This window comes from Odocoileus virginianus, chromosome 26 (assembly GCF_023699985.2).
Source record: "Odocoileus virginianus isolate 20LAN1187 ecotype Illinois chromosome 26, Ovbor_1.2, whole genome shotgun sequence".
NCBI classification, from domain to species: Eukaryota; Metazoa; Chordata; class Mammalia; order Artiodactyla; family Cervidae; genus Odocoileus; species Odocoileus virginianus.
Genome location: NC_069699.1, coordinates 2096456 through 2112009, shown reverse-complemented (window position 1 = coordinate 2112009; position 15554 = coordinate 2096456). Strand labels below are relative to the sequence as shown.

At 42.2% G+C, this 15554-nt stretch overlaps 1 protein-coding gene across 9 annotated transcripts in view; it reads right to left on the bottom strand.

The window, feature by feature from the left end:
* RBMS3 (RNA binding motif single stranded interacting protein 3) overlaps positions 1-15554 on the bottom strand; it is a 1589121-nt gene that overhangs the window by 909909 nt on the left and 663658 nt on the right. The window lies entirely within an intron of this gene.

Sequence of the window (15554 nt, the reverse complement as noted above, 5' to 3'; positions counted from 1 at the left end):
AACTGGTCCAATGTAATTAAAAGTAAAGGAACAGGAAAATATCAATCAAATTGCCAAATGTTAAATATATCCAACTGTTCATAATTGTATACGGGATAGAATGGACTCACTTGTGTCTTCTGTCCGTCTTCGTCCTCAGATGGCCATGGCATATAAAGCATATAATAGGTCCTTTTCACAGAACACTTTCTATCATCAAATTGCAATAGCTACTTACCCAAGTAGCACAGTAACTTTAACAATAAATTCTATTTATAAATCTATGGGCACATGCCAACTCAATCACTGGGAAATGTGCTAATCTCATTGCCATTATATTCAGGAAACCTAGTGGGGAAGAAATTTTTATCCAAGATTGTGTTTCCCATTGGATGAGGTTGTTATGTCATTAGATACTTAAGAGGAGCAACTTTTTTGAAGACAGGCTTGAGCATCTTAAAATAACAATAATAATAAAAAAATTAAGGACCTCAGCAATTTAAGGGCAGTAGTCAGCATTATTTCACAATGGCATCAAAATATCTGGCAAGGGAAAAGAAAATTTAAATAAATGACTTACTTATAGATGATTTAAAATAATTAAAGCAAAAATTGGAGAACCAGTTAGTTTTTTTAAGATAGACACATATTTCCCTCTCTGTCCCCAGTCTCATCCCAACCATCAGCCTAACCATGTGCACTACCCAAGTGTTCAAAATGTAATAGGGAAGAACAAATTTAGCTCCCTATTAGACATGTTTCTTTTCCTGTGCTTAGTCATACTGGCCCTGTACTTTTTGTGAAAGAATGTTGCCCATAGCCTGAAATACACAGGACAGCCCATTCTCAGGGCTCCAGTCTTTAAGATTTCATTCATGTAGAGATTAAAAAGTTACAGAATAGAGAATAACATTTGTCTTCTCAGACATTAACTGGAACATCATGGCCTGACCTATGTGGACATCTGTAAGAACAAAGGATTCCTACACCAAGAAATTTGCAACAACTAGCCATGTCCTCCCTCATCTTGCCTTTAAAAGTGTTTTGCTGGAAAAGAAAAAAAAAGTGTTTTGCTGAAAACCTTTGAGGGTTTGGCGCTTTTGAAGCATGGACCATCTGTCATCTTGCATGGCCCTGCAATAAAATTTCTCTGCTCCAACTCCTGGCCTGTTGGTTTGTTTGGCCTTGAAAGATGGCAGAGAAGTAGCTGATACGGAGTAGATCTCTCTCCATGGATACATCAAGACTACACCTACAGATGCAAGAGTCCTCACAGAACCCTGGCCGCTAGACTGGCAGAAAAGATTATAGAGATCCATGCATCACTAGGGAGATCAAAAAGAAAGAAGGGAAAAGGAGGAAAGCAAGTGGGACTGGTTTGTTTCGCCTCACTATGCAAGCGGCATACAAACTTGCAGTTCAGTAACAGCTCAATGAGACGGCTGGGTGCCAGAAGCACAAAAGCATAGTCTAACGCACACCTCCTTAGAACAAGCCTTACAGGAGCAGGAGTACTGGACGTTCATAAAATTAAGACAGAAGTGCTTGGTTCTAGGTACAGAAGCTCCATATATACATAAAAATTCCCTATTATTTTTACCACATATACAGTCACTTCAGTGACTGAGTGAGCCCACCAACAAAACTGCCTTTGACCTGAAAATGTCTTGGTTTCTGCTCCATATCTGTGGACACTAGGATTAATCACTTTCACTGGCTCATTTGATTCTATAGGTAGCTCCTTCAAGACTAGACATGTTTAGTTACTTTATCTGTTTTCACATTTAGATTAGTTCCTGGATTTTTAAATTAAGAGAAGCAGACAATATATGCATATGTAAGTGTGTAAATACCCTCATCTCTCAGTTTAATTAAACTCCCAAATAGCGTAACTCTCTACCCAGTGATTTTTATGCATGGGGTCTTCCTCCTACATATTCATTTCTCTCTTTTGCAAAACTCACGCTCGAGTTACACCTGGACTTGGTCAAATTGCTAACGCCTGTGTCTTTTGCTGACCCCTTGTTTTCCTACTCTCACACAGCCATCACAGTGCGGCTCAAACACTGAGGTGGTTATGTTGTTTTGCATTGTTTCCTTTCTCTGTACATTTCAGCTCTCCCACCTGGCTGATAGCCTAATGAAGTCAAGACCATGTGTTACCTTTTCTCTACCTCTGAGGACTTCTCACCCCCCTTGAAGCCTCTAACCCATTTGATCTTTGAAGCCTCGAATCATGTTTATGCCCTCATCATTGCAATCATCTTTCCCTTTGACTCCACAACCCTTCACAACACTTCGAATTGTACCTGTCTCAACCCTGCTTCTCTTTCTCTTTGCCCTAAATGTGGTCTTTTGCCGGGGCTTAATTCTTCACTCTGTTAGCTTCCTTCCTTTGTGATCTCGTATATGGTCAACAGTTTAAAAAGATGATTCTCAGATGTCATTTAACAGTACCAACTCTCTACTAAAGTCTAGCTCCAGATCTTAAAATATTTGTTAGATACAAAGGTATAACTATTAAAAAAAAATCACCACAAAGGGACTTAAAAGTTGAAATTACAGAGTTTAAATGAACTTATTGTTTTACTCTAAGATCTTTTATAATTTCTTAAATTTTGCTAATATTCTGGCAATATTTTGAAACCAACTGCCTTGAAGATTTAAAACAACATTGACTCATTTATCTATTTCCCAAGTTGCATCATCAGTGTCACCAAATCCTATTGAATCTTTACAGTAGTTCTCGAATTGATACTGCCCTTTCCATTCCCATAAGCATTACACATGTTGGGGGTTTTATCAGTTTATATCTGAATCACTAAAACTACATCAAGAAACTTCTGCTTTTAGCCTTGATTAACTGTTCAGAACAACACTGGTTTGGTTTTTGTTTTTTCCTAGAAACCTACTTTACTGTGTTACTTCCTGCTGAAAAAAGTGTTCAATGACTCTCTATTATCTATGAGACAAAGTCCAAAATTGCTAGTGTTTCCTTTGAAACTCTTTCTAATTTGATCATAATCAACACTGTAAATCTTATTTTTGTCCCTTTTCATATACACTCAGGCTCCAAGTAGATTACGAATCCAAATATGATTTGTGCAACCATGCCATTGTTATAACACACTTCCTTCCTAGAATGTCTTCCTCTCCTTTCAGCTCACATTTCCATGACCCTATCAGGTTCTACCTTTTCTAGAAAACCTCTTCCAACTCTCAGTCACCAGCCTATAGGGACTTTTGCTTCTACTAGGAACTGACATGACTGACTTTCTGTCATATTCATCTGGTCCTTTCGTTTGGGTGGCTACCCGTTAAATCAGAGTCATACCTTCTTAAGCACATCATCAACCCTTTTAGTCTGACATATAATTCTTATGTCCTAATATGCATCTTTGGGGAAATTTGTCTCAGCTGTCTTTCCCTAGAAGAGATCACAATGCAAGAACTTGAGTACAAGTAGTTCATTTTGGAAGTGATCCTAGAGAAACTAAGTCAGAGAATGGGAAATGTGACAGAGAAAGGAGGAGCTGGTAAGTTATCATCATTGCGTAAGTGACTGCTGTAGAGAACTAAGGCTCGATTTCATTGAGAGGCCCTAGGAAACAGTGTAGACCACACTTCAGAGTTATTTTACCCAAAGTGCAAGGAAGATGATGTATTTAACCTACAACTCTAATTTGTCATTGAGTGGGGATTGTTCTTGGAGACATTAATCCCCTGGCATTTCAGGCCTGACTCACACATAGGCCAAAAGAAAGTTCTCATGTATAGAGCTCCAGGATGTTGTTGACATGCTTTTGGAAAGTAAGCAATAAGAAAGCAGGCAGACCATCAGCAGCATTTGCTGGGTACAGCGCTCCATGCATTCCTCTATGTCTGCCTGAGAACCCCAGACACTCATTTTCCTTTCACACAGCTGAGAGCAGGACACCAAAAATATTGGTCAAATTGGTTGGACTAAACTAGTATTAAATACTTGAAAGAAGAGTGCACAAACATATGTTGGGGTAATGAGTAAGCATGGTAGATGATGCTCCAAATCACTAATCATCAGGAAAATATAAAAATAAAGCTGCAATATGATACCAGTTCATACCTACTAGAGTAGCTGAAACTAACAAAGGTTGACAACTCTAAATGTTGGTGAGGTTATTGATGATCTAGAACTTTCATACTTTGTCAGTGGCAGGGTAAAATGGTATAGCTATTGATTGCTAGTTTTTCTTTAATACAATTAAATGCACTTCTAATACTTTGGGGCTCAGCAATTCAACACCCAGTTATTTACTCCCAAGAAAATATTTTAACACAAAAATGCTTTTATAAGGGTGACCCTGGGGACTTCCCTGGAGGTCCAGTGGTTAAGATTCCAGGCTTTCACTACAACAGATGGTGCAGGTTAGATCCCTGGTCAGGGAAGATTCTGCATGCCATGCTGCATAGCATGCCCACCCCCCCTCAAAAAAAAGAGTGACCACGGCAACTATGTTCAAAATAGCCCTGAGATGGAATTTACTCAAGTGTCTATCAACAGGTAAATGGATTTTTTTAATGGTATAGTCATATAGTAGAATACTACCCAGTGATAAAAATGAATACTCTTCCAATCCACACAACTACATGAATGATTTTCAAGATCATGATAAATAAAGAAAAGTTACTTGTGATTTTGTGTATGTGAAGTCCAAGATAAGGAAAATATATATAGTAACAGAAATAAGAAATTGGCTTAAAAGAACAGTGGGGTACCACCTCACACAGGTCAGAGTAACCATCATTAAAAGTCCCAATTAACAGATGCTGGAGAGGGTGTGGAGAAAAGGGAACCATCCTACACTGGTGGGGATATAAGCTGGTACAGCCACTATGGAGAACTCAGAGTTACCTTCTGATCCAACAATCCCACTCCTGGGCATATATCCAGACAAAACTGTAATTCAAAAAGGTCCCTGCACACTTATGTTCATAGTATCACTATTCACAATAGCCAAGACATGGAAACAACCACCAATAAATGTCCACTGATAGATGGATGGTACATATATACAATGGAACACTACTCAGCCTTAAAAAGAATAAAATATTGCCGTCTGCAGCAACATGGATGCAACTAGAGATTACCATACTAAGTGAAGTAAGTTAGAAAGACAAATATCATATAATATCACTCATACATGGAATATAAAATATGGCACAAATGAACTTACCTATGAAACAAAAACAGACTCACAGATGTACAGAACAGATTTGTGGCTGCCAAGGGTTGGGGTGGGGGTGCGTAGGGTAGAAATGGATTGGGCGTTTGGAATTAGCAGACACAAGCTAGTATATATAGGATGGATAAACAATGAGGCCCTACTATTTAGTACTTGGAACTATATTCAATACCCTGTGATAATCCCTAATGGAAAAGAATATTAAAAATAATGTATATACGTGTATGACTGAGTCACTTTGCTGAACAGCAGAAATTAATACAATGTTGCAAAGCAGTGATGCTGTGATTTAAAAAAATAAACAAGAAAGTGGCTAGTTGGGGAGTGCAGGGGAATTGATTAAAAAGGGGAATAAGGTGATTTTCCAGGGTGATAGAAAGGCTTGCCATCTTATTTTGGAGGGTCATTATATGAAAGCATACATTTGCCAAAACTCATCAAATTGAACACTTGATATCTGTGCATTTTATTATGTCCCAATTAGATCTTAATCAATGAAAAATACACTGCTATTGCATAAGGCTGATTCTGAATTTTCTATGGTAATGGAAGGCAGAGATGGCCCAGAAAACTAAAGCCCAGTGATCCCCAAATCCTAATTCTCTAGATCCCATAATGGGCTAATCTGAGTTCTGCTATCTTTTCCCTCTTTGGCACGCCCTCTGAGAGCAATGCCAGGGAACATCTGACAGCCAAAAGGCAAGCAGCCAGAAAGAGGAGCAAAGAGGCTGGATGGAGAGACTCTGACTAACTGAGAGCTGGCAGAATCATCTGGTGTCTGCAGCAGATCAGGGGGCTCGGCACACAGAAAGCACCGAACTCTGGGGGACACTTGCTCTTCTATGTGTTCAGGCACTGGCAAACAAAAGGAAGAAAAGAAAGGAGCAGAACGAGGTTGCACTATGAAAACATGCAGTGAGAAGGTATGGAAGCAATACTAAGATTTATAGACATAACTGAATGAGTGCTGTGTAGAGATAGTAAGACTCAATGTTTGCATGCAATGCCTCTCCTATGAGACATGTTTTCAGTGTTTAGTATTTATACTGCTATAGTTCATGTATTACTGATAGGAGATAGTTCCTACTATTATCTGCATTTTATAGGTGAGGAAACTGAGGCAGAAAGAAATAAGGTAAGTTAAAAACATAAGGTAACAGAACTACTGAGCAGTTGGGTTGAGATTCAAAATCCAGACAAGCGACTCTATAACCCATGTTCTCAACTACTTGACCATTACACTGCCTTAGTTTGGGTTTTCTCTGAAACATATTCTAAGGCAAGGATTGTTTGCTTGTTTGTTTGGAGGGTTATAAAGAATTGGGAGGAAAGAAGAAGTGAGACTGAGTCAGAAAATGAGAATAAAAAATCTGCATGAATGTGTGTTGCTGAGATGCATATTATAAAGTAAAAGGCACTGGATTCTGCTGAAACCACTGGGAAGGGTTCAGAATGCTCCTGAGAATCACCCACAGAAAGATGCTGGAGAGTTTGTGGACTGGCCTCTGTGCTGTGCTGGAAGTCAGCACCCCCAGGATCTTCAAGCTGTGTTTGGGCATAGGAGGCTGAGCTTTCTGGGCAGCAGAGAAGCGTCTGGGGCAGAAGGTGGAGAGACACACAGGTAAATAAGATAAATAAAATAAATAAGGTAAATAAGGCAGATAGGATGCTGTCAGTGCTTGCTGAGTAAACTGTCCATCACAATTGCAGCTGAAATCAGAGATGAGCCAGGGATGGGTCTGTGGGGATCTGATTGGTCCTCAGAGGAAGCTGCTATAACCACATCTCTAAGAATTTTAAGTACAAGGGAAATGATCACAATAGCAATGTTTATTGACACCTGCTGTTGCTGTTGATTTACTGTCTCTGTAAATCCTCAGCACAATCCAGTGACAAAGGTGTTGTTATCCCCATTTTATTGATGAAGAAACTGGGATATACAGTGGTTAGACAACTTCCCTAAGGACACATTGCTAGTAAGGATACAGAGCTATGGGTGAAAAGTTCAAAGAATGCAGAATTAGGGTTGGTTAAGAATAAGGCTTAGGTCTGAACCACATACTCCATCTGAAAGTGAGATTAAGATAAACCATCATAGGTATAAGTTAATTTAAATATATATAGACAGTCAACAATCCAAAAGAGCATGAAACTGTATAAGATGCAGGCATGAGCACGACCCACTCTTTGGAATAACATCATCTTTCCCTGTTGGTGACATCATCATCATGTTAACTCAAGGTTCAATTACCATGATGATACAATAGCCAACTCAAACTGCCCACATTTAAAAGGTGCACAGTGTCCATCAATGAATGTGCTTCTTGGCTGGAAGAAACTGCAAGGTAATTCTAGGAATACCATCAATAAATTTACCCTGAAATTACTTTTGGTATATTCCCATAGTAACCTAAAATACGGCTCAAGTTAGTCTGAAGGAGAATGTGTCCTTTATAACAAATACTACTAAAATATCTGGAATATACTGCATGAACTAATGGATCAGAGAGGCCTATAATAATGACTGCAGCTGGTCTTCCAATAGGTCCTCCTGAACACGGCATATGCCTGTGTAGACATGGTTATCACAGGTGACCTCCCCAGCCAGAGTCCGACTGAACCAGCAGTCACTTGACCCAATGTGGGTCAATCAGAAGACTTCTGGAAATGAGAAATTCCCATCCAGTGACTTGTGAATCTCCATCGGGCAGTTGAACTAAGTGACGTGAAGGAAGAACAGGAGTTTGGTTGTACGGATACAAAACCAGTCAAAGTCCATCTGGGAAGAGTGGGAGAAGCAACTGAAAGCGTGTGCGGAGCTGGGGGGATGCAAGTTTACAGAGTGATGGAGAGAAGAGACGAGAGACTTGCTTCGGGAGGTGGGAGGACTGTGTCGGGTCTGAGTGACCTTCACAGCTTTTGGTGCCATTCCCGCAGAACCTGGCTGCACTCCTGAGCCTGTATTCCTGGGTCCAGATAGTAAATCCTCCTTTCCTGTTTTGGTGATTTTGAGAAGAAACTGCAATTAAATGTTCACTGACTACACAAAGTGAAAGAAGCAGATGTGTGGAAAGGAGGAGAGTTGAGTGACCACCGGACCCAGTTGGAGCAAGAAACCAAGGGCTGTCTGGGCCAAAATGCCAATCACGTGTTTCACAGGAATCCACTGATATCACCTCTGCCTTCACTCGTCTGGGCAATTTCTCTTTCTAACAACCACATGGTTACTTTGAGTGCATGGCCTGCTTTCCTTTCATCAGGGCACCTTCATTTTCTCCTATAAAATGCATTTATTGTTGGTCTCCTCTGGCTTTTTAAGTCAGTATTTCCAGTTGACTTTAGAGATTCAGTGACCCTTCACCGAAGATTTTAAAGTTGCTTCAAACCATGAAGCAAGAATCATACAAATACAAATAAAAATGTGAACTGAAAATTACACATAATAATGACATTCCAGGTCAAGCAATTAATGTAAAATGCTACAAACCACATATGAGAAAGCCCATTCAGCACACTGTTCAAGACTCGTTGCATTAAGGGACATCCCTGGTAGTTCAATGGCTGGGTCTCTGTGTTCCCAAAGCAGTGGCCAGGATCCCTGGTCAGGGAACTAGATCCCACATGCCACAATTAAGTTGATGCAACTAAAGATCCCACATGCTACAATTAAGATTGAAGATCCTGAGTGCTGCAACTAACACCAGGCTCTGCCAAATAAATAATAAATAAAATAAATATTAAAAAAAATACATTACCTATATCTAGTTTCTACTCCCAAAGGTATCCACACCTATATTTTTTTGTTCTATTTTCCCCCCATTGTTAATATTTTTAGCATCACATCATAAACACTGTGGTCCAGGAGGATTAGGAAATGTTCACACACGTAGACCTATTTGTGCATGAACACACACACACAGATGTATATACACCCACACGCATACATTTCCTAAGTACCACAATGAACTTCTTGGTGAGCAAATGTCAATATGGAGTTCACAGAAAGGCTAAATGACTTCCTGTGCATGTTTATTTCCCTTACAAGCCATGAGGAAGTCTAAAAAGAACAGTTTCTCCCCAACGGCTCTCAGGGTTTCAATAGGTTTTTCAAAGTCCTTTCCCCACCCCATGCTCCAAACAAAGGATTCCTGCTGTGTGGTTCTAAAGATTCCACTTACACGCTGCAGAAAGCAGAGCCTGGATGGATAGCAAAGCCAGCCCAAGGCCCTCTCTGCTCCCTGTGTGGGACAAGTGGTGACTTTGTTCACTCACAAAGGCTGAGACAGAGACACAAACTGCCCTGTGGTCTAAGAGGCTGCTTTCACATCAGTCCTTTTAAATGGATCTCAATTACGATACTCAAAGAAAGGGGGCTGCACAAGGATGTGGGGAGAAACTTTGAAGTCCTTCCCACACCCCACCACCCCAAAGGAACAGAAAATGTCCTCTTCTCTGACGTCTTGGCTTTTATTTGTTTGTTTGTTTGTTTGTTTTTGAACATGAAGTGAAATGAAAGTCGCTCGGTTGTGTCCAACTCTTTGTAACCCCATGTATATGGAATTCTCCAGGCCAGTATACTGGAGTGGGTAGCCTTTCCCTTCTCCAGGGGATCTTCCCAACCCAGGGATCCAACCCAGGTCTCCCACATTGCAGATGGATTCTTTACCAGCTGAGCCTCAAGGGAAGCCCAAGAATACTGGAGTGGGTAGCTTATCCCTTTCTCCAGCAGATCTTCCCGACCCAGGAATCAAACCAGGCTATCCTGCATTGCAGGCGGATTCTTAACCAATAGAGCTATCCAGGAAGCTCTTTTTTAACGTGGAGATGTACAAGTAATATATATTTTTTAAATTTTTATATTAGAGGATAGTTGATTTTAAAAGTGTTAGTCTGAGGTGTGCAGCAGAGTGTCTCAGTTGTATGTGCACATGTGTCTACACTTTTTCAGACTCTTCTCTCGTATAGGTTATTATAGAATGCTGAATGGAGTTCCCTGTGCCATACAGTAAGTCCCTATTGTTTATCTATTTTATATATAGTAGTGTGTATATCTCCTAATGTATCCTTCCCCCTTACCAATCCCCTTTGGGAACCATAAATTTGCTTTTGAATTCTGAGTCTGTTTCTGCTTCATATGTGGAATCTAAAAAGATGATAGCAATGTATGTATTTGGCTTTTGTAACATTCCTCAAAGATGCCTCTGGCATCTCTTGTTCAGACTCTACAGACTTGCTACTCTGAGGAAACTGGGCTTTTTTGGTTGTTTTCTTACTGTTGCTCCCCTGACATGGGGACTGTCTGTATTTTTCCAACACTTCTTTTTTCAGACTTGTCAATATCAAGTATGTGAGGGAGCTTTGCCTATCAGAGGCCCTTTTATAAAACAATCGTAAAACAGTGCTTTCTAGTGCTTCATTCCACTGTTAATGTCAAGCTGCAAGCCTTCAAAGGGTGGGATCTGACAGAACGTCCTGATTTAGGGCCCTTGCCAGCCACTCCGGGGCTTTCCCACTTCCACCTGAGGGCTGTCCCTAGACTGTAAGTGAGAAGGACCCCAGGGGCCTTCCTGGGGCAGACCCCTCCCCTATATACTCTGCTTTAGCTCCTCTCTGAAGTGCCCAGATGATAGTATCTCATGCATATTTCCTGAGTCTTGGGTATGCCAAAAACACCACCAATTGGAAGAAATTAACTCCTGATGACCATGAACACGCAGCCCCTAGACCTACAGAAGCCTAAGGACTGATGATCTTAAGCCCTGTGAGCGCACCATCAACCAATCAGAGAAGTCTGCAAGGGCTAATCACATATCCTGCAGTCCCCCTCCCTCACCTGGCCTTTACAAATGCTTCGCTGAAACCCACTGGAGAGTTCCAGGTTTCTGAACACAAGCCACCCCTTCCCCTTGCTTGGCCCTGCAGTAAACCCTTCTCTGCTCCACTCTGTTGTGTTTTGATTTGTTTGGCCTCACTGTGCAACACAAGCACACAAACATGCATTTGGTAACAACACCAGCAAGGATGTACCAGTGACTCCTGGCTCACTTGTGTTCGGGGACCCACCCTGATCAGAGGCTCTCTCATAGACACTGAGAACCACCACTTCATGATGAGGAAGCCTCTTAGGAGAGAATAAGAAGAAACCCTGTCCATGACAAGTACTATTTACAATGACTCGGCACCTCGATGACTGGAAAGAGAGTTTTTGGCACTGAGCCAGGAGGTAGATGCCCCGCCCCCTCCCACCCCATCCAGGGTAGATACTCCACAAAAAGAATAGCAGGGCGATTGAGAGAGGAGGCCGGGCCCTGCCCAGACCACATGTTCCTCATTTTTGAAGTCAGGAGACCTGCCAACTACAGGTGCGCAGAAAGCTTCCTTGGAGGTCAAAAAGGGAGTGCTGCTAAATGATGCTTACTAGCCACAGGTCTTTGTGAGAGAATCCATCTCGGCTGAGAGATGCATGTGCACGCATGGGCGGATCCTGAGATAAACCAAATACAGACTCAGAACCAGGAAAAGCAAGAAGACTGGCCAAAGGAAACACGGAAGAAATGTCCCATGTAAGTGATCTAAACTATCATGAGGGCACAACTTTCTCTCTGAGTCTGCCAGTGTGTCTACTCACATGTACTCTTTTCTCCCTCCTAATAAACACTTGACTATTTTCCACCACTTTCTGTCTTTGTGGGAACTCTTTTTCTGCAAAACTGAACAGCCAGGGCCTTGTCACTGACCACTGGTCTAGCAATTAGGATTTGGTGCTCTCGCTGCCGCGACTCAACCTCAATCTGACTGGAAACCAAAGCTCCACTTCAAGCTGCTGCAGGTCAAGGCCACCTGAGATTAGCATGAGTGTGAACAGAGAAACTTCCACGTTCTCTCACTCACGTTCACACACTTGTTTGGGAAAGGACCAGGTCAGCCAGAGCTGGGCTCAGCTCTCCCAGCTTTCTAACTCTGGGAGGGTCTCACACCTTAGGATGCTGGTGTGTAGGTGCAATTCCTGCCAAGAGGAGAGACTGCTGGTACGAAGGCTGTACTCTCTTTTCTTTCTTGCTCACATCACCTCAGCTTTTAGATATCCCCCTACTTGATGGAGTGGCCATAGGACCAGGGCTGCAGCTCAAAGTGCTAGAAACGGGGATGACTTCTAAGCAAGGAACTGGTGGTATGTGTGCATGCTTAGCTGTGTCTGACTCTTTGCAACTCCATGGACTATACAGCCTGCCAGGATCCCCTGTCCCCGGGATTTCCCAGGCAAAAGTACTGGCGTGGGTTGCCACTTCCTCCTCCAGGGGACCCTTCTGATCCAGGGATCGAATCCATGTCTCTTGTGTCTCCCACATTAGCAAGTGGATTCTTTACCACTAGTGCCACCTAGGAAGCCCTTAGAAACTGTGACTATGTCTTTTAACCTTTATGTCGGAATTTAAAGGGCCTGGCGGGGTGGGATGTGCCTCCCCCTCATCGGGCACGTTTTGGGCAACAGCAGTAATACTGTCTGATGGTGAAAGTGGCCCACCTGCTCTGCATCTCTGGGAACTCACCCTGTCTGAATGGGAGTGGACTGTTATGAATTAGCTGACAGACTTGCACTCTTGTCTTCAAACTAGTACAGCAAGGTGGCTGAACACAGTGTCCCTTCCAAAAAGCGTAAAAACTTTGGCATAGAGTAGAAAGAGTAGTAGCTAAGGGTAGAAGAATGAATAAGTGGTTTTGTAATGAGGGAAATCTAATACTACATTAATACAGCAGAAGAGGCTAAAAGCAAGGGAAGATACTATCTCTTAGATCAAGGACACAAAATGTCTCAAATTATGAAGTTAGCTGAGACTACTTATGTTCTCTGGAACCTGACAAGCTCAAACAGAAGCCTGCCAACCCAACTGGCCTCCTCCAGGGAGATAGTTTTCATGCAATATAATGATGGGTTGCGCTTATTATTAATGATCGAATGAGGTTTTACAACATGGCAGGATCTTGTGAGTTGTAGATCATTTTGCTGTGAGAGGTCCATGGCCAGAGACCGGGGGATGGGGATGGGGAAGAGGTTGTTGAATAACAGAAAATATATGTTAGTTTCTGCCCCCAGTTCCTGGCCAGGGCTCCTAAACCCCTTGGAATTTCCTGGGTGACAGCAGTGTCTCTTGCTCTAATGAGGTGACTCTGGGTGGGCTCCTAGGTGAGGGTGGGTCACCAGAAAGACTGAAGTGTGATGAGAGCCTTGGAACCTTCAGCTCCACCCCCCATTCTCCAGAGAGGGGCTGGAGATGGAGTTAATGATGGACCATATGTGTGTGATGAAACCTCTATAACAAATCCCAGAAATCCAGACCAGGAAGTTTCTGGGTGGATGAACACATGCAGGTGAGGGCATGGAGACTTTATGCCTCTCGCCATAGACTTTTCCCTGTACATCTCTTCCATCTAGATGTTCATTTGTATTTTTAAACTAAATCCTTTCATAATGAATCACTAACCTAGTACGCAAACTCTTTTCCTGAGTTCTATGAGCATCTCTGTCAAAGTAACGGAACTTGAGGGGCCATGGGCTCTTCTGACCTTCAGCAGCTGGTGAGAAGAACAGGCGACAATATGGACTTGTGGTTGGCATCGAAAGTGTGTGCCGGGGTGGGGGACGGGCTTGCAGGGCTGAGCTTTAAACCTGTGGAATCTGGCATTATTTACAGGGACACAGTGCTAGAATGAGTTAAATATAGGACAGCCAGCAGGTGTCACCATATTGCTTGGATTGGGAAAAATTGTCACACATTTGGAGACCCGAAGTGTCCCGGGTAAAGTGTCCTGTGTGAGTGGTGAAGAGGGGACAGGTAGGGGAGCGTGTTTTCCTAATTGCCCTTCCTGTGCCTCTGCTTCCTCCAAGGTCAAGTTGAACTCATAACAGAAACCACCTCATAAGATTGTTATTGGTATTAAGTAAGTTAATAGGGATTTTCCTGGTGTTCCAGTGATTAAAACTTCATCTTCCAATGGAGGGGTTGCAGGTTCAGTCCCTGGTCTGGGAGCTAAGAGCGTCAGATTACTTGTAGCCAGAAAACCAAAACGTTAAAACAGAAGCAATATTGTAACAAATTCAATAAAGACTTAAAAAATGATCCACATTAAAAAATGCAAAAAATAAATAAACAAGTTAATAAAACATCTAGTAGAGTGTCATGCTCATTAGATGTTACTAGTAATTATTACTGAATTAAAATCCTACTATTGGGAGTTCCCCAAGTAGCCCAGTGGCTAGGCTTCCATGCTTTTACTGCCATGGCCCAGGGTCAATTCTTGGTCAAGGAACTGAGGTCTGCAAGCCACATGGCAAAAAAAAAAAGAAAAAAAAATCTACTATTTATTTTTAAAATAACACAAGCATATAGATTCAGAGAATGGAATTTATGAAATCCTTCTTTCCTCCCCTTTCCCCTCCTCCCTTCCCTTCTCCTTTCCCCCTCCTCCCTTCCCTTCTTCTTTCCCCCTCCTTTCACCTTTTTCTCTCTTTTCTCCTAAATGAAAAAGAGTCTACCTAGCAAAAGCTAATTTTCTTTATATCTGAGTAACTGAGCCTCACGCTTGTCTCTCTTCTCCGCTAAATGTCACCTTACGCTCATTCCTGGCTCAACGCTCACCCAGTGAGCCCACGACACTACTGCTCCTGCGTGAGTGCGCTGGAGGCTGGAATCACACAGAACATCCCTGGAGGACCATCCGTAGCCCCAGACTGACTGAGTCTGCAACGGGCCGATTCCCCAAAATGAAATTAGCCTATAAAAGTGACAATCAGAGGAGTGGAAAAGATTCTTACAGCTCTTCTAATAGAGGAACATCAAGAGGGAAGCTAGCTTATCTGTTTGAAGAGGAATTTCCATGCCAGACAGTGAGTGATGCCAGGGCAGGAGTTAATCACCTCCTTATCTCTGCAACTGGAACCACATCCAGCTCACAGGAACTGCCCATCATGAATCATCCATCCATCCATCCATTCATTACACACTTATTTAATGAGGGCCTGGTACTCTGTACAGGCTGGGGCCATAACAATGAGAAAATAATTAATAGAGATTAATAACTAGCAACAGACAAAAGCATCTGAATAAACACAGAAATTACTGATTGTTGTAAAGGGGAAGACATAATAAAATGAGAATATATAGCAGGGGCCTTATCATGACTTGGAGGAAGCAGAGGAAGCTGGTGGCTTTAAAGTGGATGAGCTGACTTTAAGATAAAATCTGGAAGACAGGAAGGAATGCCTGAGATGAAGAGAGGATGGAGACACTGAAAGAATGGCCCTGAGCATGTACAAAAGGGCAGCTCACGTGGGAAGTTCAGTGTGACACCATA